This window comes from Natator depressus, chromosome 2, assembly GCF_965152275.1.
Source record: "Natator depressus isolate rNatDep1 chromosome 2, rNatDep2.hap1, whole genome shotgun sequence".
Lineage (NCBI taxonomy): Eukaryota > Metazoa > Chordata > Testudines > Cheloniidae > Natator > Natator depressus.
This window is the reverse complement of record NC_134235.1, coordinates 26,141,179-26,160,927: the sequence shown is the minus strand read 5'-3', so window position 1 is coordinate 26,160,927 and position 19,749 is coordinate 26,141,179.

Below are 19,749 nucleotides of genomic sequence, written 5' to 3'. Positions count from 1 at the left end.
CCTTGTGAACTTTTGGATGAGGGAAGCTAACAAGCATTTTATTTAAGTGTGCAAATGCTTCAGGCTTGCTCCTGCTGATGGCAATATGAGTTTTTATCGTTGATTTCAGTTGAAGCAGAATTGGGTTTATGATGTTATTTCCTACATAGTGACTACTGTGACTGCATAGTTTTGACTTGGTTTTACTATGCATTGACCAGACTGTGATGGGTTTGGTCACAGAGACCCTGTTGGGACTGTCCCCCGATGTGCTGAGCCCGTTTTCTTTGCCAGCTTGGGACTTCAGAACCCTGGCTTGTTAAGCCAGGCACACTAGCCTGCTGCAAACCAGACCCAGGATCTGAACCACGCTCCCAAAGCTGCAGACTTAACTGAAAACAGCTCAGCAAGTAGTCCTGTCTCCAGCATCCAGACACCCAACTCCAAATGGGATCCAAACCCCCCAAAATCCGTTTTACTCAGTATAAAGCTTATAAAGGATAAACTCATAAATTGTCCGCCCTCTGTAACCCTGATAGAGAGATATGCACAGCTGTTTCCTCCCCCAGGTATTAATAATTTACTCTGGATTAATTAATAAACAAAAGTGATTTTATTAAGTATAAAAAGTAAGATGTAAGTGGTTTCAAGTAATAACAGACAGAACAAAGTAAGTTACCAAGCAAAATAAAACAAAACATGCCAGTCTAAGCCTAATACATTAAGAAACTGAATACAGGTAAATCTCACCCTTATGTCTACACTACGAAATTAGGTCGAATTTATAGAAGTCGGTTTTTTAGAAATCGGTTTTATATAGTCGATTGTGTGTGTCCCCACACAAAATGCTCTAAGTGCATTAAGTGCATTAACTCGGCAGAGTGCTTCCACAGTACCGAGGCTAGCGTCAACTTCCGGAGCGTTGCACTGTGGGTAGCTATCCCACAGTTCCCGCAGTCTCCGCTGTCCATTGGAATTCTGGGTTGAGATCCCAATGCCTGATGAGGCAAAATACAGTGTTGTGGGTGGTTCTGGGTACATGTCGTCAGGCCCTCCGTGAAAGCAACGGCAGACAATCGTTTTGCTCCTTTTTTCCTGAGTTACCTGTGCAGACGCCATACCACGGCAAGCATGGAGCCTGCTCAGCTCACTGTCACCGTACGTCTCCTGGGTGCTGGCAGACACGGTACTGCATTGCTACACAGCAGCAGCAACCCATTGCCTGTGGCAGCAGACGGTGCAATAGGCCTGATAACCATCGTCATCGTGTCCGAGGTGCTCCTGGCAGCCTCGGTAAGGTCGGTCAGGGGCGCCTGGGAAGACATGGGCGCAGGAACTAAATTAGGAGTGACTCAACCAGGTCATTCTCTTTAGTCCTGCCGGCAGTCCTATTGTACCATCTTCTGCCAAGCAGCCAGGAGATGTGGATGGCTAGCAGTCCTACCGCACTGTCTGCTGCCAGCCAGAGATGTAAAAGATAGATGGAGTGGAACAAAACAAGAAATAGACCAGATTTGTTTTGTATTCATTTGCTCCCCCCTCCCTCCCTCTGTGAAATCAACGGCCAACAATCGTTTCGGTGAGGTCAGTCAGGGGCACCTTGAAAAGTTTAATGGAGATTCAGTCCTGCCTGAAATACCGGGGTGGGCAGGGGAGGGATAGCTCAGTGGGTTGAGCATTGGGTTGAGCATTGGCCTGCTAAACCCAGGGTTTTGAGTTCAATCCTTGAGGGGGCAATTCTGTGTGACAGTTGCTTTTGTTTCTCCTTGATGTAAAAGCCACCCCCTTTGTTGATTTTAATTTCCTATAAGCCAATCCTGTAAGCCATGTCGTCAGTTGCCCATCCCTCCGTCAGAGCAATGGCAGACAATCGTTCTACGCCTTTTTTCTGTGCAGACGCCATACCATGGCAAGCGTGGAGCCCGCTCAGATCACTTTGGCAATTGGGAGCACATTAAACACCACGCGCATTATCCAGCAGTATATGCAGCACCAGAACCTGGCAAAGCAAAACCGGGCGAGTAGGCGACGTCAGCGTGGTGACGAGAGTGATGAGGACATGGACACAGACTTCTCTCAAAGCACGGGCCCTGGCAATGTAGGCATCATGGTGCTAATGGGGCAGGTTCATGCGGTGGAATGCAGATTCTGGGCCCCGGAAACAAGCACAGACTGGTGGGACCGCATAGTGTTGCAGGTCTGGACAATTCCCAGTGGCTGCGAAACTTTCGCATGCGTAAGGGCACTTTCATGGAACTTTGTGACTTGCTTTCCCCTGCCCTGAGGTGCAAGAATACCAAGATGAGAGCAGCCCTCACAGTTGAGAAGTGAGTGGCGATAGCCCTGTGGAAGCTTGCAACGCCAGACAGCTACCGGTCAGTCAGGAATCAATTTGGAGTGGGCAAATCTACTGTGTGGGCTGCTGTGTTGCAAGTAGCCAATGCAATCAAAGATCTGCTGATATCAAGGGTAGTGACCCTGGGAAATGTGCAGGTCCTAGTGGATGGCTTTGCTGCAATGGGATTCCCTAACTGTGGTGGGGCCATAGACGGAACCCATATCCCTATCTTGGCACCGGAGCACCAAGCCGGTGAGTACATAAACCGCAAGGGATACTTTTCAATAGTGCTGCAAGCACTGGTGGATCACAAGGGATGTTTCACCAGCATCAACATGGGATGGCCGGGAAAGGTACATGGCACTTGCATCTTCAGGAACTCTGGTCCCAGACCAGAAAATAACCGTTGGGGATGTTGAAATGCCTATAGTTATCCTTGGGGACCCAGCCTACCCCTTAATGCCATGGCTCATGAAGCAATACACAGGCAGCCTGGACAGTAGTCAGGAGCTGTTCAACTACAGGCTGAGCAAGTGCAGAATGGTGGTAGAATGTGCATTTGGATGTTTAATAGTGCGCTGGCGCAGTTTACTGACTCGCTTAGACCTCAGCAAAACCAACATTCCCACTGTTATTACTGCTTGCTGTGCGCTCCACAATATCTGTGAGAGTAAGGGGGAGACGTTAATGGCAGGGTGAGAGGTTGAGGCAAATCGCCTGGCTGCTGGTTACGTGCAGCCAGACACCAGGGCGGTTAGAAGAGCACAGCTGGGCGCCCTGCGCATCAGAGAAGCTTTGAAAACCAGTTTCATGACTGGCCAGGCTACGGTGTGAAAGTTCTGTTTGTTTCTCCTTGATGAACCCCCCACCCCTTGGTTCACTCTACTTCCCTGTAAGCTAACCACCTTCCCCTCCTCCCTTCAATCACCACTTGCAGAGGCAATAAAGTCATTGTTGCTTCACATTCATGAATTCTTTATTAACTCATCACACAAATAGAGGGATAACTGCTGAGGTAGCCCGGGAGGGGTGGTGGAGGAGGGAAGCACCGGGAGGGGTGGTGGAGGAGGGAAGGAGAAGGTCACACAGCACTTTAAAAGTTTAAAACTTTAAAACTTATTGAATGCCAGCCTTCCGTTGCTTGGGCCTCTGGGGTGGAGTGGCTGGGTGGCTGGAAGCCCCTCCACCGCGTTCTTGGGCATCTGCGTGAGGAGGCTACGGAACTTGGGTAGGAGGGCGGTTGGTTACACAGGGGCTGTAGCGGCGGTCTGTGCAAAAAAGCAACAGAATGTCTCAGAAGTTTGTGTGTGCAAGGGGAGTGTTGGAAAAGGACGCTAATAAGAGAAAAGCATGGAGAAACAAAATAAATATACTCAGACATGTAGGTCTTAGGTTAGTGATATATTTATTCATGTTATTTCCCACCTTTTATTATTGTTAACCTAATTATTTTTAGCGTTCTGGATTTTTTCTTCTGTTGTGTATCATCTTAGAATGATCATAAAAAAGCCGGATTATTACTATAATTTGTATTATCAAAGCATCTAGCAGCCCCACTCAGGACCAGGACCCCCATTGTGCTAGGCGCTGTACAAACACAGAACAAAAAGATGGCCCTTGCTCTAAAGAGTTTACAGTCCAACCCAGTAATTTCTGCAAAAGTGTTATATCATTAGTTACAGCATAGTAATGATTAGAAACCCATTGTGCTAGGCACTGTAGAAACAAATAAATAGTAAGAGACAGTCCCTGCCCCTCAAAGACTTACAACCTAACAGCTAGATCCTGCAAATGAGAGACTGCTGAATTGGAATTAATTTGCAAACTGGACACCATTTAATTAGGTTTCAATAAAGATTGGGAGCAGATGTGCCATTACACAAAGTAATACTATTTCCCCATGTTTATTTTTCCCCCCTACTGTTCCTCACACGTTCTTGTCAGCTACTGGAAATGACCCATCTTGATTATCACTACAAAAGGTGGTTTTTTCTCCCCTGCTGGTAATAGCTCACCTTACCTGATCACTCTCGTTATATTGTGTATGGTAACACCCATTGTTTCATGTTCTCTGTGTATATAAAATCCCCCTACTGTATTTTCCACTGAATGCATCCGATGAAGTGAGCTGTAGCTCACGAAAGCTTATGCTCAAATACATTTATTAGTCTCTAAGGTGCCAGAAGTACTCCTTTACTTTTTATGAATCCTCGTGTGCCCTGACAGATCCATTTGTGGGATCTAGCCCTAAACAGACAAGACAACTGGTGGGAGGGAAGGAGGAGTGTAACCCACCACCATTTTGCAGATGAAAAACTGATCTGTAAAACCACTGCTAATTTACTGTGTGTGTGTTCCCCCAACATGCACATACTTGCAAAGCAAACAGTTTTGTTCAGAGCAGCAGCATGGCAACCCACAGGGTGAGGAGCACCACGAGTCACACACAAATTGTGAAATATTTTTGCATATAAACTTTTTAAATTAAAATTGCTGCTCTCACCCTACTGCTGGTGGCAGCCATAAGGGTGACAAATTACAACATTTTCAACACAAGCAGTAGGACTCTACACATTAGAGATTATAAAGCAGTCTTAAATCTGTGAGAAAGCTGGTTTACAATCTCTGACACAGGGATCCCACACAAATGATTCCATCGTTTAACACAGCTGCCACCAAGCTCAGAAATACCATAGTTATGAGGCTAGTGAGGCTTAGTTACCCATATGCTTACATACAGATCAGGCCTCTACATTAGAGTAATAATAACATAGGACCCAATCCTGCAACGTGCTCTGTGTAGGCAGACTCCAGCTCATATGGCTTTGATGGAGTTTGCCATGGGAATATGATCTCATGGCAAGACTGAGGCCATAATTTGTACTTCTATACTGCCTTGCATCTGAAGATCTCAAAGTGTCTTTTATTTATTAACATTTATTACGCCTCTAACCACCCCTTTGAGACACTATTCTACACATTTTGCATATAGACAAAGTGTGATCCAGAGAGTTTAGGGATCTTGCCAAAAACTGCATATCAACTTAGAGAAAGAGCTGGGAATAGAATCAGTCTTGAGTCACAGTCTCGTGGTTTAAGCTCTAGGCATATTTGCCTACTAAATGACCAATACCAGTTTGCTCCTTCCTGGTGCCAAGTGAAAAGCAAAGTGGAAACTGTGAGCAATTCCCTCAGTAGTCTGCTTCTGGAACAGTGCAACTATGCATTGCCCCTAACTCAGAGTAGACTGTAAACTGACCTCTGAAAAATACTACTTATGTAGTGATGAGCATCACTGTCGTATAATCCAGTTTTGTTCAGTAGGGGTTAGAGAAGTGGAGAGGTCCAGCATCTTGTCTTAAGACACAGAAGAAGTAATTGTCAGAGCTGGGATTAGAACTCAGAGTGTCTCAACTTCTAGTCCTGGATTTAGACTATGCTCCTTTCTTACTTATTAGCATTCTTAAATTAATGCAAATACACTACATGATATCTAAACTGTTCAAGAGGGCAGTGTGGCCCCTGCAAAAATCAGCTGGGAGTGGGGGAGGAGGGAGGAAAAGGAAAAAAAAATCAAAGATAAATTTCTCTAGGGTGTGTTCGTTTGTGTGTGTATAGATAGATAATGTTACCTTGTTGACCAGCAGAGTTTCACTCCATCTCTCCTCATGCAGAATCCCTGCTGATTTCTCCAGGAGTCCTGTGTACGGAACAATGGTGTGGTATTGTCATTTAGTTTATTTTGTCACTTTTCACTTTCAGAAAGTGTTGTATTAGATACTAAATAGACACCTGCCGTTCATCTTCCTTCTCATCAAGGGTTGGCTTTTAGTCCTTCGCCTCTATTCTTGCATGACAAAATTGTGAGTGTGATCAGATTTGTGCCTGCACTTCATAGGTGCAGACACTGTGCATGCCCTTTAAGCAATCTTGCTCATATCACGTATCTTTAGGGAGAGAATTCTCAGAAATCAGTATTCTTTTGACGCCTGTTACAATTGATAGCCACTGTAAATGTTCTATTTGTTACCTGAACTATTTATATTTGTTTAGTCTTAGAAATTCTTATATTGTGTATGTACAGTACTAAGTATAATAATCACATCAAAAATGACATGGAATACACTTATGGCAACATTATGTTATGGAGTGAGACTACTGATTTGAGATGTGCAAAGCCATAGTTGTTTGGCAGGTTATCGGTAGAATATCATGGCATTGAACTTCTTCTGTAGGAGACCTTCCAGGAAGGCAATTCATGAAAGACAGGCCCTGATAACAAAAGAACAGGGCAGGCATCTTCAGGGCTGGAGTGATTGCTGGCTGTGTCACAGTCTGACTCTATTGCCATCACGTCACTGTACTCCTGTTTCAGGTCTTGGATTCCAGCATGAAGTTCCATTAGCTGTTTAATCAACATTTGGTCCAAATAGCGAATCTCCGTCTGTACAGATAAGAGATCGTTTCAACATGCTCATAGGATTTGATATGTATTTGGTCCTCATAATACATTCATTCACTATCTCAAAGGCTATGATAGGGCAATGAATAGCAGTGTCCAGTGAGTGTGTAAAGACAATTATGGCAACTCGTGCATCCTTGGTACTGACAATGAGTGAACCTTGTAAAATTGGTTTATCTGAGCATTAGGTTTGTGTGAAACATCGGCAAAGATTTCACTTGCCAGGATGGGTTTGAGGTTCAGCTATGACTTTGAACCTTAACTCTGTATTCGTGAATGTTTGCCAGTCCTCATTGTACAGTTTTCATAGTCCCCTTCAAGCATCCCTAAAGTATCATTTCACCAGTCCCCTTGCCTCAGCTCTTCTGTTTATTACTGGGGTGAACAGGGATTGCAGTTGCCTGCCCCTTGGGGCCCGTTAGCAGGGTCTTTGATGATATTGCCATACCCTCGCTATTGTAAAGGATCTGCATGGGCAGGCAGGTATGGACAGCTGGAGATAGGTGGCACATCTTTTCTTGATACAAGCAGCTCCCTAGTAGCCATATACTTGGAAAACTGTATAATCCCTAGTTCATAGTTGCTTGAAGGTTCCTGCCATAATAGGGATTATGGGGCCATGGATTAACTGCAGCCAGCGCATGGGGAGGAGAGGGAACATGTATAAAACTTCAAGAGTCCCTGCAGAGGTTGAGTCAGTGCCATCCTGCTGTGAAAAGACTGTATGATTCATGTAGCTCTCATAGTCGTAACCCTCTAACAAGCACCGCAAAGTAGAGATTATTATGTGATCAACCTGTATCTACAAAATTGGACTGGAAATTTTGGGGAGGTAGAAGGGGGAGATTTTCTTGTGTGATTTCTAGGACTTCTTGGTTCCATTTGGTCCAGATATGAGAGGAGAACAGGGAAGTAAAACTGGCTCTGAGATGATGGTCAGTTAGAAGGCTTGCCTGCATGACTAAATGTGAAAGAGACCCACAGGGATGATTTCTATTGCAAGCATTTGAGAGTCCAAAAATGATTAAGTCAAAGGAGGGACCGTTCACCAGCCTGATCAAGGGCCATCCATTTTCACAGCAGGCAACCTGCTCTCCAACTGGGCAGGCATTACTATTGACAAGCCAGGGATCAGAGGGCTGTAATAATATCTTCACTTCAGCAGAGCTATAAAATTAACTCAGAATTTATAGCAATGGCAAAATACTTCTGTCTCTTTATGCTAGTTATTAACTAAGTGTATTTCTCACTGGAGATTTATTTTGCTAAAAAGCCTTGAAATTACTTGCATCAATGAACTATATTATAGGTAAAGCTCTATATAAATTATTTAATAGGGAATTCAAAAACAACAAGACGGTGAAGCTTTGAAAACCAGTCTGCTGCTTTCCCCCTTTTGGTTTTGATTTGATTTGGGCCTCACAGGCAATTTAGCTGCTTTTCTGAATTTAGCTACCAAGCAAAATAGAATACAAGAACAATTCCTGAATGTTTAACATGCACCGTTTTAATGTATTTGGGGCCACGGCACAGCAAGTGTCACATTATTTTGCATGGCTCAAAGGTCTCTTTTAATTAATATCAAACACTGCTATATAGGGGAAATACATTAAAAAAGCAACATTAGATTTCCCCTCTCAATATTTTCTTGTTGGATGAGCTTTATCTTTTTGACTTGTGCTGATTAATAGCACTCCAGACGTTAATTCTGATGACCCTGTGTTCCATATCTTAAGAGGCAAAAATGGTCTGGGAATTAGAGCACAGGATTTGGTGGCAGGATTATTTATGAATTTCTTCCAGTGAATGACTTTGGATGATTACTTAAACCCTCTGTTCCTTAGTTTACCTGTCTCAAATGAGTTTAATAACTGCTTGCTTCACATGAGTGGTATGAAGGTTAATTAGTGGCCTATATTTCACTTACAGGCCTATGATAGCTTCTGCTGTCATAGTCCCTAGTTCAGAGCTGCTGTGGTGGAGAGCCTGAGATGGGGAGGTAACAGCGGCAGAAGGGAAATAAACTGAAATCTCCCCTGTGGCAGCAAGTCCATAGAGATCATCAAAGTCTACAAAAATGGGTGTTGCTGGACAAGAAGAGGGTGTGGCCAGGGAATACAGTGAATCAGCAGTATGACTACTGAAGAAGAAATGTGTATTGGAATGTACATATCCCCATTGCTCTCCTGATCCTTCATGGAGTGAGGTGTAAGGGGTGCAAAAGGGTTATTAAAACAGAAGGAAAAGCTACATGACAGGTTTTCAAGCCTGGGCAGCTGAGTTGCAGCTTAAAGTAAATGCATGCACAAAACTCATTCTCTGTTTTGTGGTGTGCATGCAGTTTTTCTAGCTTCAAGTTATGTGGCTACATTTGAAAATTTAGCTCTAAGGTTTAAAGAAGAAATGTTGTGTTAAAAATAATGTTGCAATTGTTAAACAAAAGCTCCATAGTTTGGGTTTATTTATTTGTTGGGGCCTGACATTTAATTTTGAAGATAGAACTACACAGGAGATTGGAGGCATGGCCAAACTCCATGTGCTTTATTGTGTTGTGCCATTTTCTACATAGGAGACAATTAAAATGCAGCAACCTATGCTGTTTCACTGTGGTGTAACTATTAAGCTTCAATTCAATTAAGGGTATGATTTAGCAAACAGAATATTTGCCATGGAAGACTGCACAAGAGAACAGAAATCCCTGAATTCACACTTTTTAGGGCAGAGGTGGGTAAACTACGGCCCGTGGGCCACATCGGGCGGCGGGGCTGAGAGCGCTTGCTGGGCAGCGCAGCTGCAGAGCCACGGCCTGACCCGGTGCTCTGTGCTGCGCGGTGGCGTGGCTGGCTCCAGCCAGGCGGCTCGGCTGCCTGTCCTAGTGTTCTGAGCGGCGCGGCTGCAGCGCCGTCAGCCACCGGTGGTGCTCCAGGCAGCACAGTAAGGGGGCAGGCAGCAGGGGGGGTTAGATAGGGACCAGAGCCGGTTGGATAGAGGGCAGGGGAGTTAGGGGTTGGTCGTCAGGGGGCGGTGGTATGGATAGGGGTCAGGGCAGTCAGAGGGCAGGGAACAGGGGGGTTGAATGGGGCAGTCAGGGGCAGAGGTTCCGGGGGCGGTCAGGGGACAGGGAGAAGTGGTGGTTGGATGGGGCAGGGGTCCTGGGGGGCAGTCAGGAATGAGAGGAGGGATTGGATGGGCAGCAGGGGGGAGTCAGGGGTGGGAGTCCAGGGGCAGTCAGGGGACAGGGAGGGGTGGATGGGGCAGAGATCCCAGGGGGGCCATCAGGGGACAGGGAACTGCGGGGTTTGGATGGGGCAGGAGTCCCGGGGGGGCCATCAGGGGGCAAGAAGCAGGGGGGGTTGGAGGCCGGGCCACACGTGGCTGTTTGGGGAGGCACAGCCTCCTCTAACCTGCCCTCCGTACAATTTCAGAAACGCGATGTGGCCCTGAGGCCAAAAAGCTTGCCCGCCCCTGTTTTAGGGCCTTGTGCTGGCTTCTGGAATACAAAAGTATGGAGCGTGTGCTGAAAAGGGATCTTAGTTTGACTTTGAACTTCAAAACTTTATGGTCCTGAGGCCAATGTGCAGCCAGGCCAGTTGCTCTTTAAGGATTTTCATAATTAGATGGGAATAGGAGCACTTCTGGTAATCTAATCTATAATTTATTATAGTTGAATGATAAAGTGGAAAAACATTAATTTTTACAACTCTGTCATTTTAAGCATTTTTCCTGTTTCCTCAAGCAGCTTCTTCTACCAAATGAATGGAATTGTTGCAGATACTGGATTATTTACAGGATTATTGCTGTATAGTACTATACTCCAGCCATTTAAAAAAGGAATAAAAAGTATAGTTAATAGTTTTTTTTCTAATTTTTTTCTTGTTTATACAGCTCCCCAAGTTGAAGTTAAGATTGTGGCAACTTTCCTGTGTTGGACCCTATTTTTCCAAGGGTTTAGAGTTCAGCAATAAAAATGTATTCCTGGCTGAAACGATCCTTATAGAAATCTTAGCCTGGGGCCTTTTTTCTTTTCTTTTTAGTCTCAAAACAAAAATTCTATGTTAAATAGGAAAATGTCAGGGCAGGTAAGTCATGCAGGCATACCTGTACTCGTTACAAATATCTAAATGTGTGAACTGTATTAACTCTATTTCAATTCTTTAATAGTATGTGAATTTCCAGCTTTTCCTGCCACCACATGGTCCAAAGAAGTTGGCTGAGGGTTCTAAGATAGTATACCTAGGTACGCAGAAGAAAGTGCTAAGCATGTGGGAGTTGAAAGAGATACTTATTAGAGCTGGTCAGAAAATGTTATTTTTCTGCAAAAACTGTTGAAAAAAAACAAAACAGAAATCTCAAGTCAAAATTTTCCTTGGACATTTTTGAGTTTTTGGTGAAAATTTGGTGAGTTTCAGCTGAACATGGAAACATTCCAGTTCTGAACTGCTGCCCCGGTGCCTCTTGGGTGTTGTTCTCTGACCTGGAAGCGTGGACTGTAGAGGAGAATAGGAGTATGTGGCAGTATACATACATCTCCCATGATGAACTAGTCTCCTTTCTTGGTGCAGTGCATCATGGGAGTTGAAGTCCAGCAGGGGAGCCTGGCCCATAGAAGAGAATGGGAACATGAGGCACCCAAACTACAACTCCTATGAGGCACCCTGGTGGCATTTCAAAATTGAAATATTTCCATTTTTCAGCAAAAAATTCATCATGATGAAGGGCTGGCTGGGCCAAACCTGAATGGTGCTGTGACCCCATGTGCCTGGTTGCAATGTCTGGAGTAGGGAGCCAGGTCTAGCCCTGTGGGACAGTAGCTGCCACTGCAGCATGATTGCAGGGCACTTGCTCTCCAACCTCTGCTCTCTCAGGGTCTCTCTGCTGCACTGGGCCAGTATTAGGATTGCGGTGCCAGGTCACTACTGCAGGCAGTCAGTGCCCCTGAGTCCTCTACGTATTTTTTCTAGGGGAACACTGAGAATGGAAGAGCAGGCAAAGCTTAGGCAGTGAGAGGCGGATAGGAAGAAAGTTGTGTTTAGAACTCCTATGTGCTGTACAGCTGGATATTTAGCATCCTGACATGTTATCTCTCTGAACTAACTTAATTAAATGGGGGACTCTGTTATACAAATTGGTGTATTTGCTTCACTTCTGTTTCTGTCCTCAGTCCAAGTACAACATATTATTATATTTCAGTAACAGCTTTCACTTTAAGAATCTCTAGAAGGCATAATTGTAATGATTTTCAGCTATTGCATTTCTGGCTTTCTCTGGAGCTATTTAGAATCTTTTGCTTTAAAAAGAATTTCTGTATAATCATTTTGCCTCCTAAGATAGTTGTAAGTGCAGCCTGCCATCTGTTCACATATAGATGAAAGTGCATTCATCTGCCTTCTGGGATTCTGAACTCAGCACCTGCATGGGAGATTTGTGGACATTTAGGGTGGCATTCACAAGGGGGGACTTCTAGGTGCCCTATCACCAAGTGGAATTCAGATCCCTGACTTAGGCACCCAGGCTCCCTATACAATGCATGGGAAGCGTTAGGCACCTAAGAATGGGATTCACCAAAGCTGGCAGACTGAGCTGGAGCCCCCTAAACTAGCCAATAGGAAATGTTGAGTAGATGGGTATGGCCTAAGATCCACCCCTCAACGGGAGCTGGGCATCTCTCTCCACTCAGGTTTTACAGCCATGAGCCCTCTCCTGGAGTTAGCAGTGACCCATCTTAAGCACCTTTCTCAACAAAAACTGAGGAGATAGTGGCACTCTCTGTAGGATTCATAAAGGTTTATGCGCTTGGCAACATTCAGGGCACACCCGGAGTGTTGTGTAGGAGTAGTGCACACACTGCTCCATCCAAGGGCATCAACCTTGGAATCTCGCCAAGATGATATGTATCGTGGGAAGCCTCTCAGGACTGGGCTCAAGGCCCGAGAGCAAGGAATGCGGTAGATAGAAATTGGTAAATAAGAATGTTAAACAAAGCCAGTGTATTCCTTTTATCTGTTGGAGAATGTAATGCGCGGGGGGAGAGAGAGAGAATAAAGGGGAAGGTGGAAAGCTGACAGGCGGAAGCCCGTTAGCAGAGACCAGCCTGCTTGCTTGCTAAAAGCTGTGTTCTGTCTTGTCATTGAACCGCCACAACTGGCGCCCAAACGTGGGGCCTTCAGCACTCACCTCGCCCGGCAAGGGTTTCAGACGCGTCACTCATCCGCTTCGTGGATCCCGGTGAGTATTTTTCATTGTGGTAAGTATGGGAAGCTCCCTCTCTGCTTTGCAAGTGCAACACCGCAATGAGCTACAGTATCTGCTGCGTAAGGCTCAGCATGACTGCCCCGCTCGAGAACTCACTCTCCTGCTACAGGAGGTGAGTGCCCAGTGCCCGTGGTACCCTGAAGCCGGAACCCTTAAGCTAGCGGACTGGGAGCGGTTGGGCCAGACATTGCATGAAGAGCCTCGGGCGCCCGTGCAGGCTTTACATGCCTGGCACCTCTGCCGCGATGCGATACAGCGTGTCGCCTCGGACAGGCCCTCCCTCACGAGGCTGGTGATCTCGCCACGCCCGTCGGCTCCTGCAGCCACCCCCCCTCCTACCGATGCAACACAGTGTGTCGCTTCGGAAGAACCCTCTCCCGCACCAACAGAGGGGCTGCCGATTTCGCCACCGCCGTCGGCTCCTGCAGCCATCCCTCTCCCTGCTTCGCCCCCAGTGCCTTTATTACCACCGCCTCCCTTACCTTCCCCGCCAGAGCCGGTGTGTGATTACCATCCCCCCCGGAACCCCATGCTTCGGGGCCCCCCAGTGGGTCGTCTGCATCTGCTCAGAGGCTTTCGCTGGTGCAACAAATGGTGCACGCAGCGAAGGCTCGCTCAGATCTTACAGCAGAGGAGCTGGCTGAGCTGGTCTCGGTTTGTCCGGTGACCTGGCAGAACGATGACCAGGGCAACCCGGTTGGAACCTGGGTCAGTTTGCCTTACTCGGTGATTAGAGAGGTAAAGAAAGCAATTCGCAAGTTCGGTCTGACTAGCACGTTTGTGCGTGGTCTCATTGAAGGGCTAGGTAGTGGATACTCCCTGATCCCTGAAGATTGGAAGGCGCTGTTGCGCATGATGCTGTCACCCAGTCAATATGTTATTTGGATTAGTGAGTATCGGCAGGAGGCGGAACGCCAGGCCCAGATTCATAGAGCGGAAGGTATTATTTTTGAGCACTTGGCAGGGGAGGGACCGTTTGCTACCGTTGAGATGCAAACTCAACTCCCTCAGGCCCTCTTCCCCCTTATTTCCACCTGCGCCCAGCATGCTTTCCGGAAGGTCCCGGATTCAGGCAAGCCTACTAAAAGCTTTGTTAGTATCCGTCAGGGTGCATCAGAGTCCTTTCTGGATTTTACCAACAGATTGCAGGAGGCTATCCTCCGACAGGTGGATAACGCTGCGGCAGCTCAGGAAATCCTGTTAAAAATGGCAGTTGAAAATGCAAATGAGGATTGCCGCCGCGCTCTCCAGACGGCGCAAGCCTCTGGCATTTTAGAGCTCTCAGACATGCTACGGACGTGCCAAAACATCGGCACACAAGCCCATAAAGCTGGAGTTCTGGCTGCCACCCTGAAAAGAACCGGGAAAGAGGGGAAGCGTTGTTACCGCTGTGGCAAGGAGGGTCACTTCCAGCGGGAGTGCCGCTCATCAAAGGCACCCGCCCGACCCTCAAAAAAGTGCCCCAAGTGTCAAAAGGGCTATCACTGGGCTAATCAGTGTCGTAGCGGGTCGGGAAACCGCACGACGGGTCCCCCCCGAACCCAGGGCCAAACGGGGGTGTTTCCCACTCAGACAACTGTTCCTCTGCCTTACAATCCATAGATTCCATGAGGGCGGCGACTGCCGGAAGTGCAGGGCTTGATTTGATTATGCAGGAGGACGCTGATTTTCAGTTGCCAGGGGAGGTTTGCGCCATACCTACACAGGTGACGGGACCTCTCCCTGCCGGATTTGTGGGTCTGGTTCTCCCTCGCTCACACGCTGGGAAACAGGGTTTTTTTGTCATCCCAGGAGTCATCGATGCTGATTACACTGGTGTTATTAAGGTTCAGGTGTGGACCCATCTTCCGCAATCGCTCCCGTGTGGACGGTCAATTGCACAATTGATTTTAGTCCCCTATCAGGTGCCAGCCGCAGAGGATCGAACCCGGGGCGGGAACGGCTTTGGATCGACGCTGTCTCAGTCGCCGTCTCACAATATGTCCTCTCCACTTGTTGCTCTGACAATGTCGGTCTGCCCCTCGAAACCTCAGTTAACACTTCTCTTAAATAATGTTCCTTTTACAGGGTTGGTGGACACTGGAGCTGACGTTACGGTGATTCGTGATCCGGAGTGGCCAGTCGGTTGGCCAACAGTTCCTTCTAAAGAGTTGTGGGGGATCGGGGGTAGCAAACCCGGGCGCCAAAGTTTGTCTTGGGTCACGGTCTCTAAACCAGGAGGCTGTTCCCTTGCTACAATCCGCCCTTTTGTACTCCCTGTCCACCTCAATATTTGGGGCCGTGATTTACTTACAAAGCTGGACACCACCCTCGATATTAATATATAATGGCCCAAAATCCTCCCTCACCCACCTTGCCATCCGCATTACCATTGGTATGGCAATCCTTAGAGCCCGTATGGATTGACCAGTGGCCCCTCCCTCTAGAAAAGCTGAAAGCGCTTCATTCACTTGTACAACAATATTTGCATGCACAGCGCTTGGAGAGTTTTACTAGTCCTTGGAACTAGCTGCTGTTATTTTGGCCTTTCAACTTTTTGCTGGATGATCCTTTAATTTGATCATGGACACGCATTATGTTTATCAGGTAATTGATCATTTACCCCTTGCCCTCATTACCCCTCAGGTCAATGCGGACCTCCTTCGCCTGTTTTTGTCTTTACAGTATCTCCTCACCACTCGTAATTTCCCTTATTTTGTTGCTCATATTTGCAGTCATACCCCTCTGCCTGGGCTACTCATTGAAGGCAATGCGCGCGCCGATCGCGCGTTACGTGGTCAGGTAAATTCCCTTTTTTCTGACCCCATTGAAAGCCATTCCTTTTTTATCAGTCTGCCTCTGTCTTGGCCCGACAGTTTCATATTCCTGCTGATCATGCACGTTCCATTGTTCATTCCTGCCCCCACTGTGCCGCTGCTGCCCCTACCTTTTCTTATGCCGTTAACCCCAGAGGTACCGCAGCGAATCAGCTGTGGCAAATGGACATCACTCACGTGCCACAATTCCGCCCCTATTCGTTTTTACATGTTTTCATTGATACCTATTTGGGATTCCTTTGGGAGACCCCACAGCGTGGGGAAGCCACTCCCACAGTTATTCACCATTTGCTAGCCTGTTTTGCTGTTATGGGTCACCCGAGCCAGATAAAAATGGATAATGCCCCAGCCTATTGCTCCACAGCACTTTTCACCTTTTGTGCCCAATGGGATGTCCATCTTAAACACGGGATCCCTTATAATTCCACAGGCCAAGCCATTGTTGAACGTGCAAATCGCACGCTAAAAACCTTGCTCGACAAACAATTAAAACAAGGGGAGCTGCGTCTCCGAATTTTAGGAGACATTCAGCAACAACTGCATATCCTTTTGTTTACTTTAAATAATTTAACGCTGAACGCAGATCAGCAGACCTCCGCGGATCGCCATTTTCACAAATCTGAGGTACTGGAAAGACCGCGTGTCTTTTACCGTCAGCTGCCCGATCTGCAGTGGCTGGGCCCAGTACCTCTAATCACTTGGGGTCGGGGATATGCTGCTGTGTCTCTCCCTGCAGGACCGTTGTGGGTTCCAGCCCGGTGTGTGCGACCGGCACTGAAACAGCATGGCGTGGCGCCAGGGGCTGTCGAACCCCATACCGGAGTTTCAGCTGACCTTGGAGGAGAACGTGGTGCCTCCTGGGTCGACAACGGCGGGATGGAAACGGAAGAGGCGTAGCGTCCCAAGCCAGCCCGTGACATGGGGAGCAGTAAAAGCATTGGTCGCGGCGGCTCAACGAAGACTGGCAGCAAATCAACAGCCAGAGACTCCTGAGACTTTGTTTGTGGCGATTCTCGCCCAAATCACTGCTAATTCTGTGCTGATTGTATGCCTTTTGTGCCTGCTATTTCCTGTAGGGGTTGGCTCGGGAGCGCTTCCCCCGTTACGGGCCCGAATGACATATAACCTATGGGAAAGATTGGCTTCAATAGCAAATATTACCCACTTTTGTGTATTTGATTTTGTAGCAGCTGAAGAATTGTTAGGTACGTGCCTTATTCCAGTATGTCATCACCCTGAGGAAATTGGGAATGAGATGATGCTCACCGCTTACTCGAACCTCTCTTCCCAGTACTCTAGCATGGCTAATTGGGGCCCGGCCAATCACACTTTACCTTTTTAAGCTTATTTTTTGCTGCTGCTGTGTACAATGTATTCCTTTTTGTTAAGGCTTTGTCGAGACCCGCCCTGGCAGGCTCCACGAGTTATGACCTTGCCTGTCCGGGAGTTAATTGGCTTGCAAATGCAAATTGATGGCTACCATGAGATGGCCGAGCACAAATAAACAAAAAAGGAGGGGATGTAGGATTCATAAAGGTTTATGCGCTTGGCAACATTCAGGGCACACCCGGAGTGTTGTGTAGGAGTAGTGCACACACTGCTCCATCCAAGGGCATCAACCTTGGAATCTCGCCAAGATGATATGTATCGTGGGAAGCCTCTCAGGACTGGGCTCAAGGCCCGCGAGCAAGGAATGCGGTAGATAGAAATTGGTAAATAAGAATGTTAAACAAAGCCAGTGTATTCCTTTTATCTGTTGGAGAATGTAATGCGTGGGGGGAGAGAGAGAGAATAAAGGGGAAGGTGGAAAGCTGACAGGCGGAAGCCCGTTAGCAGAGACCAGCCTGCTTGCTTGCTAAAAGCTGTGTTCTGTCTTGTCATTGAATCGCCACAACTCTCATTATAACTTTTAGCCCATTAGTTAGATCACTCACTCTGGATGTGGGACACCTGGGTTCAAATCTACCCGGAGCCTCATATGGAGCAGGGATTTGAATTTGGGCTTCCCACCTCTCAGGGGAGTGCTGGGCTCTGGAGTGTCCTGTGTCAGGGCTGTCTCAATCTCTCCAGCTGAAGTTTTTCCATGTTGTATAAATATTCATTGAGCCAGAGAGAGTGTTAGAATGATCCCATAGTGTAGTGTTTAGGACACTTATCAGAGAAGTGAGAGGTTCCAGTGCCCCTGTTACAATGCATATTTATACACCCCTTGGGGACTCTAATGGTGGAAACTTAGGTGCTTCAGGACATTAGGCGGCAGCTGAACAGTGGGTTTGTGAATGCCAGTGGCACCTAAAGTTTGGACTTAAGTGTTTATAAAGCCCTCTGTGGAGAAAGAAGTGGTTCAGGACTATTTAGAAAAGCTAGATGAGCACAAGTCCATGGGGCCAGATGCGCTGCATCCAAGAGTGCTAAAGGAGTTGGCGGATGTGATTGCAGATCCATTGGCCATTGCCTTTGAAAACTCATGGTGATCGGGAGACGTCCCAGACGACTGGAAAAAGGCGAATGTAGTGCCCATCTTTAAAAAAGGGAAGGAGGAGGATCCGGGGAACTACAGGCCAGTCAGCCTCACCACAGTCCCTGGAAAAATCATGGAGCAGGTCCTCAAGGAATCAATTCTGAAGCACTTAGAGGAGAGGAAAGTGATCAGGAACAGTCAGCATGGATTCACCAAGGGCAAGTCATGCCTGACTAATCTAATTGCCTTCTATGACGAGATAACTGGCTCTGTGGATGAGGGGAAAGCAGTGGACGTGTTATTCCTTGCTTTAGCAAAGCTTTTGACACGGTCTCCCACAGTATTCTTGCCAGCAATTTAAAGACGTATGGGCTGGATAAATGGACTATAAGGTGGATAGAAAGCTGGCTAGATTGTCAGGCTCAACGGGTCGTGATCAATGGCTCCATGTCTAGTTGGCAGCCAGTATCAAGTGGAGTGCCCCAAGAGTCAGTCCTGCGGCCGGTTTTGTTCAATATCTTCATTAATGATCTGGAAGATGGCGTGGATTGCACCATCAGCAAGTTTGCAGATGACACTAAACTGGGAGGAGAGATAGATACGCTGGAGGGTAGGGATAGGATACAGAGGGATCTAGACAAATTAGAGGATTGGGCCAAAAGGAATCTGATGAGGTTCAACAAAGACAAGTGCAGAGTCCTGCACTTAGGACAGAAGAATCCCAGGCACTGCTACAGACTAGGGACCGAATGGCTTGGCAGCAGTTCTGCAGAAAAGGACCTAGGGGTTACAGTGGATGAGAAGCTGGATATGAGTCAACAGTGTCTCGTTGTTGCCAAGAAGGCCAATGGCATTTTGGGATGTATAAGTAGGGGCACTGCCAGCAGATTGAGGGACGTGATTGTTCCCCTCTATTCGACATTGATGAGGCCTCATCTGGAGTACTGTGTCCAGTTTTGGGCCCCACACTACAAGAAGGATGTGGAAAAATTGGAAAATGTCCAGCAGAGGGCAACAAAAATGATTAGGGGACTGGAACACATGACTTATGAGGAGAGGCTGAGGGAACTGGGATTGTTTAGTCTGCGGAAGAGAAGAATGAGGGGGGATTTGATAGCTGCTTTCAACTACCTGAAAGGATAGATCTAGACTGTTCTTAGTGGTAGCAGATCACAGAACAAGGAGTAATGGTCTCAAGTTGCAGTGGGGGAGGTTTAGTTTGGATAGTAGGAAAAACTTTTTCACTAGGAGGGTGGTGAAGCACTGGAATGCGTTACCTAGGGAGGTGGTGGAATCTTCTTCCTTTGAAGTTTTTAAGGTCAGGCTTGACAAAGCCCTGACTGGGATGGTTTAGTTGGGGATTGGTCCTGCTTTGAGCAGGGGGTTGGACTAGATGACCTCCTGAGGTCCCTTCCGACCCTGGTATTCTATGATTCTATGA